Source organism: Urtica dioica, chromosome 4 (assembly GCF_054948205.1).
Source record: "Urtica dioica subsp. dioica isolate 48M chromosome 4, U.dioica_male_clone48M_v1_H2, whole genome shotgun sequence".
Taxonomy (NCBI): domain Eukaryota; kingdom Viridiplantae; phylum Streptophyta; class Magnoliopsida; order Rosales; family Urticaceae; genus Urtica; species Urtica dioica.
The window spans coordinates 10,698,969-10,714,368 of record NC_142759.1 but is presented as its reverse complement, the minus strand read 5'-3'; positions in this window follow the sequence as shown (position 1 = coordinate 10,714,368).

Here is a 15,400-nt window from a genome sequence, read left to right as displayed (position 1 = left end):
AGAGCATAGTTGCAGGTGCAATACACGCGCTTCTTTTGCAGTCTTCCGTCTATGGATGATGACAACGGATTAGGGGCATTTTAACCGTCCATATGTTTTTTTTTTTTTTTTTTTTTTTAAACGTGACCGCGACCAGCACCACCGACGAGATTTCATTAAAAAGTCTCACTTATGACGGAAAAATACCGTGGTTACAACGGGACATATCTTTAATAACCTCACTCATCGCGCATGGTGGGACAAGCCCCAACCACCGCGACGCCGAGGAGAACTTGAGCGCGAAACGAACCAAATTATGGGCTGCGATGTTACAAGAACGGGAAAGAAAGGAGAACTCTAAATGAGAAAAAAGAGACATACTAACCTTAATATCCTCAAGGAGAGTGCCGAATTCCGTAGCTGGTATAGACTCCCTCTTCACGGCTTGGACAACTTCAAGACAATCCGAAAGAACCACAACCCGATTACACCCGAGCTCCGCCGCCAACCGTAAACCCCAAGAATGACAAAAGCTTCCGCAAGAACCGACGTGAATCCGACGTTCTTCACCAAGATTTCAGAAGCAATAACCCACCCCCGATGGTCCCGAAGCACACACCCGGTTCCAAACTTCCCTTCACGACTATCGAGGGCCGCGTCCACTCACACACTCACCACCCCGGGCGGCGGGGGCTGCCAAACCGAGACCGGTGGCGAGTGGGATGCGGAGGGCTGCGACCTTGATGGGTTGGCTATACGGTACGAGTCGAGGAAGCCCCCGGTCCACTCCACGAGATCCTCCGGGGTCCACTTGTCTTTTTCCATCGAGACGTTGTTCTTATGATTCCAAATCTCTCAAACCAAGACAAGAAACAATTCCAAATTACTAACCTCGACGGCTTCCACGAACTGTCCATATGTTTTTAACCCTTTTATAACGATTAATTTTAATCGACGGTAAAAATTAATTAAAATTTTTAACTACAGACTGGATAATTCTTTCTAATTCTTTTGCATGACAAAAAAAAACTCACTGAGCTTCCTAATACAAGTGGGTCCCACTCATATTAATACCATAGCTCAAATGATCCACTACAAGTTTACACAGACAAAGAATCTAACAAAAAAAAAAAAGAGCGCCGATGTGTATCAGTGTGTGATGGAGTATGAGACTAATACAAGTGGGTCTCACTCATATTAATACCATCAGTGTATCAACGCGTGATGAACATCATTTTTCAATAAAAAAAACTTGTTCAAAACTCAAAACACCAGAAATGGTAAACTTTAAAATAATTCTAGTGAAAGTGAAATTTTTTGAGGATCCAAAGTTTTACATTTTGTTCATCGCGTTTTTGGATTAGCACTAAGAACCGTCCGTGTTTCGATCTAGGATCGGATTCAATGATTGTACGTAGGTTAAGTTTGGTGAAGTTCTTCTCTTCTTGTCGTTTATGTCTCGTCAATGAATTTGCTTCTTGCTTCTCGTGTTCGTCGGGCTCTTGAATCTTTGTTTCTTTGAGTCTTCAACCCTTTGAATCTCTCTCTAAAGCCTTGCTTTCAACCCGTAATCTCTCTTGACCTTGCCTTCAACCCTTTGATCTCTTTCTTCGAGTCTTCACGTCATTGTGTTCTTCACGTTGCTCATTGTTCTTGGATCTTCAAATCCTTCGAATTCCTTACTGGGTCTTGAATCCTCGTACCTTCACCTAAGCATAAGAAAACATGAATCTAGATGGACGCGGAGGGTTTTCCCTCGGCGCGCACTCCGACGCTCAACATTAGTCGTGTTGTATTGTGTTCTTGGTGAACGATTTATACTCGTCTTTATGTTTTCTAGAGAGAGAAAGTCGTGGTGTAATTTTTGTAGAGTTTTTCCAAGTTGAGAGAAACTTCCCTTGGAATGAGAGTGACATGGGTATTTATAGTGCTTTTGAGGTACATAAGGGACTTGGTTTGAGCCTTGGAGGCTTGTGGGTCATGTGGAAGTTGGCGACAACCCGAGTTGGCGTCAAGGGGGAGGTTGGCGACAACCCGACTTGGAGGCTCTTTAGGTTGATGTCAAGGGGGAGGTTGGTGATAACCCGAGTTGGAGGCACTGTGGATTGGCGTCAAGGTGAAGGTTGACGACAACCCGAGTTGGCGTCAAGGTAAGGGTTGGCGACAACCCGACTTGGAGGCACTTTAGGTTGACTTTAAGGGGGAGGTTGGTGACAACTCAAGTTGGAGGCACTGTGGGTTGGCGTCAAGGTGAAGGTTGATGACAACCCAAGTTGGCGTCAAGGTAAGGGTAGCGACAACCCGACTTGGAGGCACTTTAGGTTGGCGTCAGGGGGGAGTTGGTGTTAAAGACTTGGCAGCTAGAAGGGTTGGCGGCCACATGGGGGTTGGTGACAAGGAAAATGGTTTAATTGAGATTTTGTGACTTATTCGGAGTTTTTTGGGCCCTTGTTTGTGAGCTCATCTTAAGTGACTTTGACATGAATATTTTATCAATAGATGAGCTTGAACTTCTTTCGAGAGTTTGATTTGAGATTTGACTTCAAGAGCTCTGTTCGTGGGCTTGGGCCCACGAATTGACTTGACGTGTCGTTTTTTATTTTTGAGGTGTCGTTTTTACCTCGCAAAAAAAGACGACATAACACATTTCATTGAGGATAACCTTCTTTCAGTCTCTTTCACTTGCCAAAGACACATCACACTCAATGGCTAAGATCTCCACCTCTGTTGTATATTGTAACCAGTTAAAAACCAAGACTTCCATGAGACTATTTGAAGAATCTCGAATAATTGCTCCACCACATTGTAATGAATATTGCCATGGAAGATGATTATTTCAATAATTTATATATGAATCTGATTTTTGTACCACTAGATCTTAGATCAGTGTGGATTTAAATTTCATTCATTTTATTTGAACCTTAGATCGAAGATATGATTTGTTTCGTTGGACGTGGATCTCAATCCCTCAAATTCTCCTAGAATACAATCGGCAACCAATGACGGTACGTGCTGCCTGAAAAAACTGATGAACCATTAATTTTATTATATTATTGTGATTGTGTTCATTATCTTTTTTTTAATAGACTCGGATGTCGTTAAAAAAAATATCGGGCAATTGAACTTTGAAGGTCGTGGCTTTTGGATTCATTGATCAGGTAAATTCTAATTAACTTATGGGGTACTCCAACCTAATTCTATAATAAAGTTTCCTGTGAAAGCTGTCTCAAATTAAAATCTATTTCTCAATTTATTATCAAGTGAATAGTGAAACTTCAAATAGAAAAAAGTTTCACTAGTTCTATAATAGATTATAAGATTTCAGTTTTTGTAGATAAAGTATTTTCAAAATTACTTTAATTTATACATTTGGTCTATAATTAGATTATTTTATAAGAAAATATATCTTATACGCTTAAAATTATTTTATATAATTTTAATTATAATTTGTTGTATAAAAATTACTCTTTTTATCTTTGTTAACTAGTTTATTTATGTAATTCGTATTTTCTTTTGGGATATATAATGTATATTAATTAGTATTTCATACCTTAATGTTCAAAGTGAAATTTGTTGTAACTAGCCAAGTTTGTCATTCTTATTGAGGGAATAGCCCAAGTTTCATTTTATTAAGCAAATAGCCCATATTTTCGGCTTAGACCATAACGCCCTTGGTAAATTCGCGAATAGGTTAATTTAATTAACCTACTGGAGTGAGTTAGGTTAATTAATTAACTTATTGGTTGAATATTAGCTTAGGTTCTTATTTTTTTGTGAGTAAAGTTAATTTACTAAATGATTGAATTCGGAATTAGGTTAATTAATTGAATGCTTTGAATATCAATTGACTTAAGTTATGATTTTTGTAAATTTTTTGTGAATTTCAAATCCTTCACGAATGAGTTAATTAATTAACCTAACTCACTCCAGTAGGTTAATTAAATTAACCGATTCGCGAATTTACAAAGTGTCTCTCCTCAATCCCCTCCATCGCCGCCGATTTCATCTCCGCCACCGATTCCTCTCCCCCCACCGATTTTCGAGTCAATCTGAGCTGTCGATTCTCCGAGCATCGCCGCCGCCGGAGCTCGACGGAATCGACGCCGTCCACTACTACAAATACAGTTTTCCGGTGCGGATGACTTTTGGGTGCGATTTTTCGCACCTAAAAGTCGCACCAAAAAGACTTTCAGGTGCGAATAGTCGGACCCAAAAATCAATTAAGCGCTGGAAAATTTTCGCGAATTTTTTTGAATTTGGGTGCGACTTGTCGCACCCAAAAGTGTGTTAATACTTTTGGGTGCGACTAAGTCGCACCTAAATTACTTAAATTTTTCCGCGGCCAAACTTCCCCCTTTTTTTTTTACAAATGTCATTGGGTGCGACTTTCTCGCACCTGAAATCACTGACACAGGTCATTGGGTGCGACTTTGTCGCACCCAAAGGTGTCATTGGGTGCGACAAAGTCGCACCCAAATTCAAAAGTCTGTATAAATTAAGCAGCAGCTCGGGTTTTCATTGTATCCGAGCCAAACACCCAAAAAAAAGAACTCTCTCTCCGATTTCTCTCCTGCAGTTTCTCCCACCCCCGTCGCCGCCACCACTCCGACCGCCACCACTACCACTCTCTCTCAGCCTCCGACCGCCACCACTACGCTCTCTCTCTCAGCCTCCAACCGCCACCATTACCCTCTCTCTCTCAGCCTCGGACCAGTCCTCCGACGACCAGCCAGGCTCCATCCTCGCGCCAGACTCGATCTGAACGGGCCTCGCTCTTCCTCGCGCGACCCCTCGAAGCCTCTGCACCAAGAAGTCTGTGAGTCTTGGTGTGTGTGTCCGTGAGTCTCTCTAGCTGCAGCCAAGAAGTCTCAGTCTCTCAGGCGGCTCCGTGTATGTGTGTGGTGTGTGTTTATGTGTGTTCCTGTGTATGTGTGTTTATGTGTATGCCTGACCATGTGCGTGTATTAGTTTGTAATTTTTTGTCGTTTTTCAGTCCCAAGCCAGTCCCGAGCCACTGTCCCGAGCGACCTTTGCTTTAAACCCAAATTTTGTAAGTTTGTTATGTGACTGAGTGTGTGTGTGTTTGTGACTGTATTTGGTGTATAATTTAGTGTTTTTTTTTTCAGTGTCGCTGTCCTGATCGAGCTGCTGTCCGATCGACCCCGACCACGAGCCGCTGTCCGATCGACCCCGACCACGAGCCGCTGTCCCTGTGTGTCTACGTGACTCCGCTTCCCTCGAATTGAGAGCCGGTTAGTCTCAGATTTTCGTTCTTATTTGCTTCGTCTAGACCCGCGCGCTTCAACAGTGTGTGTATGTGTGTTTAAGTCTGAGTGTGTGTATTTTTTATTTTTTTTTTAATTCCCCGTCAAGCTGCTGTCCCAGCACCTGAGTGAGCGCTTCATACAGCCGCTGTCCCGCCAAGCTGCTCGAGACCCGCGCGCTTCAACTCCCCGTCGCAGCACCGTCGTGCCTCTCGCAGCCTCGCCGTGCTCAAGTCCCGCCTATAGGTTAGCCTCTCGTAGTCCTTTTAATTGTGTTTTTAATTACTTTAGATTAATTGTAATTAGTATAATTAGTCTAATTGTTAATTAGTTAGGTAATTAAATAGTTTTTTATATGTATATATGTATTAATAATGTAGTTAGTTTGATAAAATTGTTAATTATGTAATTGAAATTAATTTGATATAATTAGTAAAATTGGTAAAATTGTTAATGTAATTGAAATTAATTTGATATAATTATTAACATTGTTAATCATGTAATTGAAATTAATTTGATATAATTAGTAAAATTGGTAAAATGTTTTATGTAATTGAAATTAATTTAGTTAGTAATTTTTTAAGTTAATATCATATAATTTAAGTTATTTGTTCAATTGTTAATCATGAAATTGAATTTAGTTGAGTTATTGTATAATTTAGTTTTAGTTTACATATTTTTGATAAATGAGTTGATATTATTGAATTTTTGTTGTAATCGAGCCACGGAGGTTCGATTTAGGGTTTAGTTGATTATTAAGATAGTTTTGGATGATTTGTATATGATTTTTAAATGAGTTTGCAGGTTTTTGGTTTGTTAGAATTATAGGGGAAATTCTGCCGAAATTTCGGTAGAGTTTCCAACCAATTATTGTCAAAACCCTAATTTTTTCAATTCGACTTCAAATAACATAAAATTCATAATTTCACCTTTATAGTTCTTCGTCCCTTAGCAATAACTCTTAAGCCGCACTATTCGGCATCAGCGCCAACATAAGTAATCGACTTCACTCATCTTCGTCATTTAGCAACAACTCTTAATAATTGTTCTTTTTCTCTTTCGTTTAGCGAAATCAATGTCCAATCCAAGTAGAGATTGGATCACCGAGAAAAATTGGTTGTCCTTGCAGTATAAAATCGGAGTTAATGAATTTATCCGCGCTGCAAGAAGATTTCCGAACGATAATTACGAATATCGATGTCCATGCAAGCCTTGCAACAACGTGAGATGGCACGACATTGGAGTTGTAAGGCATCATCTGCTAAACAAATGGTTTACCCCGAGCTACACAGAATGGTATCATCATGGCGAGGTCGTGCGTTCCGTCGGTCATCTTGAAGAAGTCCCCATCGGAGAAACAGCCCAGAGAGGAGTAGGAGGAATACATGCTGATGTGGAGGATATAAGAGATCACGAGGATTTCGATGGTGTTACAGAGCCGGCTCCGAGCGATGTGCGTGCGGAGGAGCAAGTGGAATACTTGTTCGCTGAGTTGGAAGCGAAATTGTACCCTGGATGCAAGGAGTTTTCTTCGTTCTCATTCTTGGTTCAGTTGATGCACCTTAAAGTCACGAACCATTGGACGAACAAGTCGTTCACAGAACTGCTGCAGCTTTTGAGGAAGTTTCATCCAGCCGGTAATCGAATACCGGAGAAGCACTACGAGACAAAAGCAAAGCTGAAGCGATTTGGCATGGGATACGAGATGATCGACGCGTGCATTAATGATTGTGTCCTATTCCGAAAACATCTCGCGAACGTCGACGTGTGCCCGATATGTAACGAGAGTAGATGGAAGCCAACTGGTAAGAAGATATCGCAGAAGATATTGCGATATTTTCCCTTGAAAGATCAATTGAAGCGACTATACGCATCTCGACACACGGCGCTTCATATGCAGTGGCACGAAAGAGATCGCGTCAGGGAAGCTGGCGTTCTACGACATCCTGCTGATGGTACAACGTGGAAGAATTTGGACGAGAGATACCCAGGTTTTGCTGCAGAGCCTCGGAACGTGCGGCTTGGGCTAGCTGCGGATGGATTCAACCCGTTTGGGGATATGAACCTATCATACAGCATGTGGCCTGTAGTATTTACGGCGTACAACTTGCCGCCTTGGTTGTGCATGAAGAAAGAGTACCTGATGCTCACGCTTCTGATCCCGGGGCCCCATTCACCAGGAAAAGATATGGACGTTTTTTTGCAGCCTGTGGTTGAAGAGCTGAAAGAACTGTGGGAGAATGGAGTCCGCGTTCGTGATGGAGCCAGAGATGAAGTGTTTCGGTTGCGTGCCGCGTTACTTTGGACGATAAACGATTTTCCGGCTAGATCGTATTTATCGGGATGGAGCGGCCAGGGGTATCTCGCTTGCCCTACGTGCAACTTTGACACGCCGTCCCTAAAAGTCAGAAACAGGATCGTCTACTACGACCATCGTCGGTTCTTAAAAAGGCGTCACCGATTGAGGAAAAGCAACGATCACTACAAAGATAAGCACGAGAAACGAAATAAACCCGAGAAGTTGACTTCGCAAGACATACTCGCTCAGTTGGCTGGTGTTTCTTGCACGACTACTAGCAAACACGCTGCCTCTGTAGGCAAAAAACGAAAGCGAGCTGAGTGCGAACTGAATTGGACCAAGAAAAGCATCTTTTACGAGTTGTCGTACTGGTCTGAGTCGCAGTTGAAACACAACATGGACGTGATGCACGTAGAGAAGAACGTGTGTGAGAATCTTCTCGGGACGATGCTCAGCTTGGAAAAGAAGAACTATGACACCAAGAAGGCGAGGCTTGACTTGATGGACTTGGGCATCAAGACCGCTTTGCACTTGGAACCGAATGGGGGTGGGTATTACAAACCGCGAGCGTCGTACGTTTTGACCCTTGAGCAGAGACAACGATTTACAGATTGAATAAATCACAATATTTTTATCAGATTGAATAATGACAAAAATAATTATTTGCAGAAAAAGTCTAATCGCAACAAGGAGAATTCATAGAAGAAGAAGACGAGGTCGACTCAAGGATCTCTTTCTTTCTTGGCTCATCTTCATTTGAACGTAAGTTATTCTAATTTTGAAATACTTAATTTGAAATAAATTCAATACTTATATTTTCATAACAATTGCAGAGTAAGGATGATGGGACTTGGGCTCCGCGTTAACGACGTGGGAGCAAAAACACCATAATAGAAAAGGTGAATGGACGACAGATTGGACGAGACGAGCACATGTAAGTCATATGTGATAATTAAGATTACGTTACTTACATAATAATTAATTTTTAATAATTTTTTTATGTGTAAAGGCGCGGATAGTTACTCTACTGGCGGATCTTCAGCGACAAGCAGAAGAGCAATGCGTAGTCTTTAACCAGGACGACGCAGAGGAGCACGCGATGCTAGAAATTCTCGGGAACCGTCAAGATTGGTACGTTGGAATAGGTCCAGCGGTCCCGAGATCATCTTGGGCTATTGCTCAGGCTCAGAACGAAAGCTCGTCGTCAGGCTCAGGCTCGTCGCGGCGCCGCGTTCCAGATCCAGTGGTTGGCGAGCTCCAAGCTCAGGTGGCGGCACAACAACTCGCTATGGATGAGATGAGGCGAGCCAACCAAGAGTAGATGGAGGAGGTGCAGCGACAACTGTTCGCGTTCACGCAGCAGTTTTTGCCCTTGCCTCAGATGTCGTCCGGCACGATGCCACAGATGCCTCAGATGTCGCCACAGATGCCTCAGATGTCGCCTGGCACGATGCCACAGATGCCTCAGACGACGTCGTCGCCTCAAATGCACCCGTCGCCTCAGATGCACACTATGCATCAGACAACGCCACCATCAGTTTCAATGGCAGATGCTCAGACGACGCCGCCAGCTTCAGCAGATTACCAGCGAGAGCGTACGAGCGGCAGTGAGTGTACGAGCGGCAGTGGACGAGGAGGTAGCAGCAGTTCTGGAGGAAGATTAGCCGGAAGAGGGAGTAAAATGTTCAAGGAGTGGTTTACAAACCGAGGAAAAGGAAAGGGAAAAGAATAAACATTTTTTTTAATTATTTGTCGTACACTATAATAATTATTGTAATCGAACAACAAATGGTTAGTTTTTATTATTATTATGAATATTAATTAATGAATTTTCTAATTAATAAACTATTAGTACATATTATTTGATTACAATTATAGAATTCATAAGCATAATAAATAAATAAATAAAATTTAAAAAAACCAACGGGTGCGACTAGTCGCACCCAAAAATTTGGCGGGTAGGCCAACGGGTGCGACTAGTCGCACCCAAAAATTTGGCGGGTAGGCCAACGGGTGCGACTGGTCGCACCCAATAATTTGGCGGGTAGACCTTTGGGTGCGAAAAGTCGCACCCAATGGCCTTCCCGCGGACTTTTTCGCTCATTTTTTCTGACTTATGGGTGCGAATATGGGTGCGAAAAACCGCACCTAAAAGTCATGACCATCGGGTGCGACTGTTCGCACCCATGACCTTTAGGTGCGAACTTTCGGGTGCGAAAAAGTCGCACCTAAAGGTATCATTGGGTGCGAAAATTGACTTCCAGGTGCGAAAAAAGTCGCACCCAATGCTGTTTTTTGTACTAGTGGTCTATGGCGGATCTTGACGGCGTCTATGGCGGATCTCGCCGGCGACGTTAGGGATCAGCAACGAGGATGGACGACGATTGGCGACGACGCGGCGGCGTGAAATGGATTGGCGGCGATCGGCGGCGTATAGTGGATCGATGGCGTAAAATGGATGAAGATGAGAACGAGTTTAGGTTTAGGTTTTGGGAAAATTGAGTTTTGCTCTTATATATGAGGGTAATTTAGGTAGTGAAATATTAATTGGGCTATTCACTTAATTTATTCAAACTTGGGCTATGCTCTTAATATTGGTGGGGTTATTGGGCTAGTATCACTCTCCCAATGTTCAAATGTATCAAATAATATGTACTCCCACTGTTCAAATGTATCATATATAACGTATGCTTATCCAAAAATAAGATATTATACGTAAATATTTATTATGGAGTCTACAAATAATTTTAAATTCATGTAAAATGAATAAAAATATAATATTATGAATATATATATATATAAGATATATGTCGAATATACATATGTTAAATTACGATACATAAAGTGGATAAAATTATAAGTTTGTGGGCCCTCAATTTTAAGATATTAATATTTGGGCCCTTTATATTTTGAAATTCATAATAAGTTTGTGGGACTTGCTCAACGATGGATAGGGTTGTATTGGGCCCTTGTTCACAAGAATTACAAGAAATATAATATGCCAAACCCGTTACTTTCTTTTGAAGTGGAAACGTGAAATAGTCATAAAGCAAATATCATTCTAAAAAAGAATTATAATTCTGCGTGTGCTGCCAAAAGAAAGAAAGAGCATAGTGAGTTGGAATTTGAATAATCTCGGTGCGGTGAAAGAAATAAATAGCTATGATTTTTTTAGTGCAGTTTATCGGCCTTCTATTACTCGAGTGTGAAATTTTTATTAGATTTTGTCTATGGTAGTTGAATAATCAATTTTTTCATAGTCATTAGATCATGATTGATCTATTCATCAACTAGTGTTAGTTTTTTGAAAGAGTTTTATGTGTTCTCAATTTCAAATATTTTTTTTTTATCTTGTTAGAACTATACAATATACATATAATCAGCGATCACTTAAGTATTAGATTTTCTCCCGATCTAAACATGTGTATATCTTTGTATTAATATGTTATCCTAATTAATATTTCGGTATTTTGCCTATTTCTAATGGAATGTCGTGCAGCTTTAGAAAAATAAAAATAAAACTAAAGGAGTGATAGGATGGTGACACGTACCGATAAACTGTCATGCAACTGGCACGTGGCACGCATGGTGGACTGAACGTGTTAGTTTTGGATTTTTGCTGCCCAAAACGCGTGAAGAAATAGATGCCCGCGCATGACTTCCACGCGCGTGAGCGCGTGAATAACCAGTCATGGCATTCCCTCGTTGTTACGTGGTGCGTTCAACACACGCGTTAACTACAATGCATACTCATGAATATACCACATGCTTTTTGGGCATCCACACATTTGAATTTATCATGTGTTATTAGGTTTGCTATATTAGGCCTTCATTTTCATTGTTTTATTTCTCGTTATGGATACGTTCTAATTCATTATTAAAAACTCAAACTGAACGCTTTATTTTGGCGTTAAATGAAATTTATTTTCACTTTCTTACGCACTTATAGTAATCTATAAGTGGAGAATGCATGTGTACTTCCTTTTGTTTCAAATGTCCCAACTCAAACAATTTTTTAGACATTTTAATTCTAAAGGCTATATTAATTAGCTAGCAAACATATGAATCACAAAAAATTATTTGCGACAAAAAAAGAGAGTTAGATACATCTTTTACAAGTTTGAATCACTTTAAGCTTTAATTACCTTTGATTCTACTCAATTTAGGTTCGGAGCGTGTAATTGATTAAAGTTTTAGGTCGTCATTATGCTTTAAAACCTCAGACTTATCAAATACCATTTTTTTTTTCTTAGGATTGTCTTTTCATTTGATTCTTGTTAGTTTTAACTTTAGAAGTTAAAACTAATATACATCGGTGCATATCATGATTCCATTTTGGTGCATATCATGATTCCTTAAGAAACGAATAAGGATACGGATTTCAATGTAAACTCATTTGACTGATTTCTCTTCAAATTTGGAAAAAAAAATGAAAAATTAAATTAATGCATTAGCCATATTGTAATAATAGACGGAGAAAATAATAGATAAATTGCATAATATTAAATAAATATATAATATACAAAACTAAGAAAATAAACATGTAGACATGAGATACAAAATAATAATAAAAAAAATTAAACCAGATAAGCAAAACCGGTAAAGAAGCGGAAATGGAAAAAACACGTCGAGATTCGTTTGAGGATTTCCTTGAAGCGTTATTATTCTTCCACCGGGTGCTGAAATAACTTGAGCAACCGTCTCACATGATACAACGACGTACAAGATGGACAAAGCGCCAACTTGTTCAACTCCGGCGAACTTGAACTTGTGTCAAAACACTACCATCAGACTAAGAGAATTGGGAGGAAAGCTAGAAGAATTTTGTGAGTGTTGCTTCTACCTTTCAGACCTTGGTTTGGCTTATTACTCCCTCTGAATGAGGAAAAAGGTCCGGTTATATAGGCTCTGGAAAAATTTCAGCACAAAACCGTTGCACGATGAAGAGATGAAGACGGCTTAAGGTACATCAAGGCCATAAAAGTGTGTTAATTTTGCTGCTACAAATGTTAAAAACGTTCAGCCTAATTGCATGGTATAATTAGCCTATTATTGCACTTAAAATAACCATTTGTAACATAAAAAATCAATGAACGAAAACAACCCAAAAAAATTTAGACTTTAGCAAAGCCAACCAGCCATCTCGGCTCAGCCCGCCCGACCGAATGAGGCGGCGGCGCTCGCGTGTGGTGGACTTGGGTTTGCCTAAGCCCTTGGTCCTAAAAAAAAATGGGTCACTCTTGGGAACCCAAACACTTTTGAAGAAATTAGCTTTATAAACTCACACACTAGTCCATTTTCATTTTGTGTGGGACTCTTATAAACGCACAATCAAACATAACACATACAGTTTACTTAAGAATTTTGATGATTTTCAACACACTTTAAGTATCAAGTTTTCATTTATCTTAGCTTCGATTTTGGAAAATAAATCACCGATCTTATATCACACACGAGAAATAAGAATCTATCAAAATATTTCAATTTTGATGAGTTGACCCCACTCGAATAGTTATCACAAATTAATCATTATATTATTATTAAATACTTTTTAATATAATTAACCACACAAAATTTTCTAAGAGATTGTTTTAATTAACCACACAAAATTTATAAGAGATTGTTTGTAGACTAAACAGAAAGAAAGTGTGTTGATATATATATATATATATACATGGACCTATTTTTTTTTTCTTTTAAGCATAGTGCAAAGCATCCTTCGTAGCAAGCGTATTTGTCAAATTTTTTAATCAACGGGATATGCGTAACCATATGATAATGTCGTCAATAAATCACTTGCCTCGCCCCTAGTTTAATTAATTGATTTATCTTATAGCTTCATGCCTAAATCCTACGAAGTTTTAAACTCTTATTCAATTTCTTGACTGTAGAATCTACCCATATACTCAAAGTTAAACAAGACTTCAATTTTATTTTTTTTATATAAATAAAATCATGTTTAGAAATATAAAATATATCGCTATCACCATTAAAAACCTATTTTTGCTATAAAACCCATTCTATTACGGTTAAAGAATTGGCTTTTTTTAATTTTTTTAATATATAATTTGTTGTCACTGACTCATTTTACACTTTTTATTATGGGAATAGCCCAACTTTTATTTAATTAAAGAAATAGCCTATTTTTTCTTAGCAGACAATTATATCCTTCGCGAATCAGTTAATTAATTAACAGACTGAATTGAGTTAGCTTAATTAATTAACTGAATATTTGGATTGAAAATTCACAAAAAAAATTACAAAAATAATAACTTAAGTATTCATATTCAAAGCATTCAATTAATTAATCTAATTCATAATTCAGTCAGTTAGTAAATTAACTTTACTCGCAAAAAAATCAAAACCTAAGCTAATTCTTAATTCAGTCAATCAGTTAATTAATTAACATAACTTCATTCAGTCAATTAATTAATTAACTAATTCGCGAATTAGCACTGAATCAACAAACAAAGGAAAAATCAACCGAATCAACAAACAAAAAGAAATTGTAGAACAAATCAAAAACACGAACGAGCAGATGTATGTATAAGTTGATCGAAACTGCAAAGAGTGATAAGAAGAGCGCGAATGTGTCCAACACCACAAATCCCTCGAACGCACGCTTATTCCACAGCACCGTCGTCCTCGTCTACTCCGCCACCAATCCATCGCCGGAGACCCCGATCCGCACCACCGCGAACCTCATCTACTCCGAGAACCCCTCCAACACCGTCGCCGATAAGTTCGAAGGCTCGCTGCTCAACGCCGCCGTGATGTTCCTGATCCTCGTCCTCTACTACTACAACTTCACCGGCTGCCTCACCAACTACATTCGCTTCTCCTCCTTGCTCGTCCTCTCCTCCCTCGGCGCCAATTTGTTTCCTCAGCCAGAGCGTTAGGGATAGAGCCAGTGAGAGAATTGCTACCCAAATCCAGAGTCTGAAGAAAAGGACTGAGACCCAGCGAAGAAGGAATCAACCCCGAGAGCTATTCCCAAAAATTCAACCCTAGTTCGGTTCCGATTTCTCTGAGTGTTTTGGGTTATGAGGGTAATTTTGAAATTAAATTTCATTCGGACTATTCTCTTAATTAATTCAAATTTGGGCTATTCTCTTAACAAAGATGTGTTGATTGGGTTAGTAGGCTAATTCACCCTTCTTTAATACCAATTAGATTGGTTTTAACGTAATTATTTTTTGTAAAAGTTTATTAAAATATTTAAACCTAGTTACGATTAGCATATCCGTTTTTAGCCTCAAAGGAAGTCAAGCTACGTTTGAAATTAAGAGAAGAAAAAGTCAACACAATATTTCAACGTGAGGTTGCGTTCCATAACTATCGAATTTGAAAAGAGAGAAATTTGCTGAGCCGAAATTCACCATCTAAATATAACGACGTAATAATGAGAAAACAAAATTAAAGTATTCGAATATAAGTCAACTAATCCTGCCACATCAAGCACGTCACATCAAGCTCTTTTAAATTAAATCATGTTTGCTTAGGCAAAACCAGGGCAAAACTACAAAAATAAAGCATTAGAACACTTTTTTTTTTTTTTTTTTTTTTTTTTTTTTTTTTTTTTGGCTAAAGTGTTAGGCAGCATATCCGACTCATATCAGGATTTGGTGCTGAAATAATCTACTTGAATTCATAATATAATTTATAGAATAACCAACCATATACCGAACAGATATGTCGTGACATTTTTGAATGAGAAACGAATATAATCATAAGTAAAATAATCTACGATAATATACGATGTCGTACGATAGTGTACGGTATAATACAAAATTATAATTATAACGTACGATAATATACGATGCCGTACGATAGTGTACGATATAATAAGATGAGATAC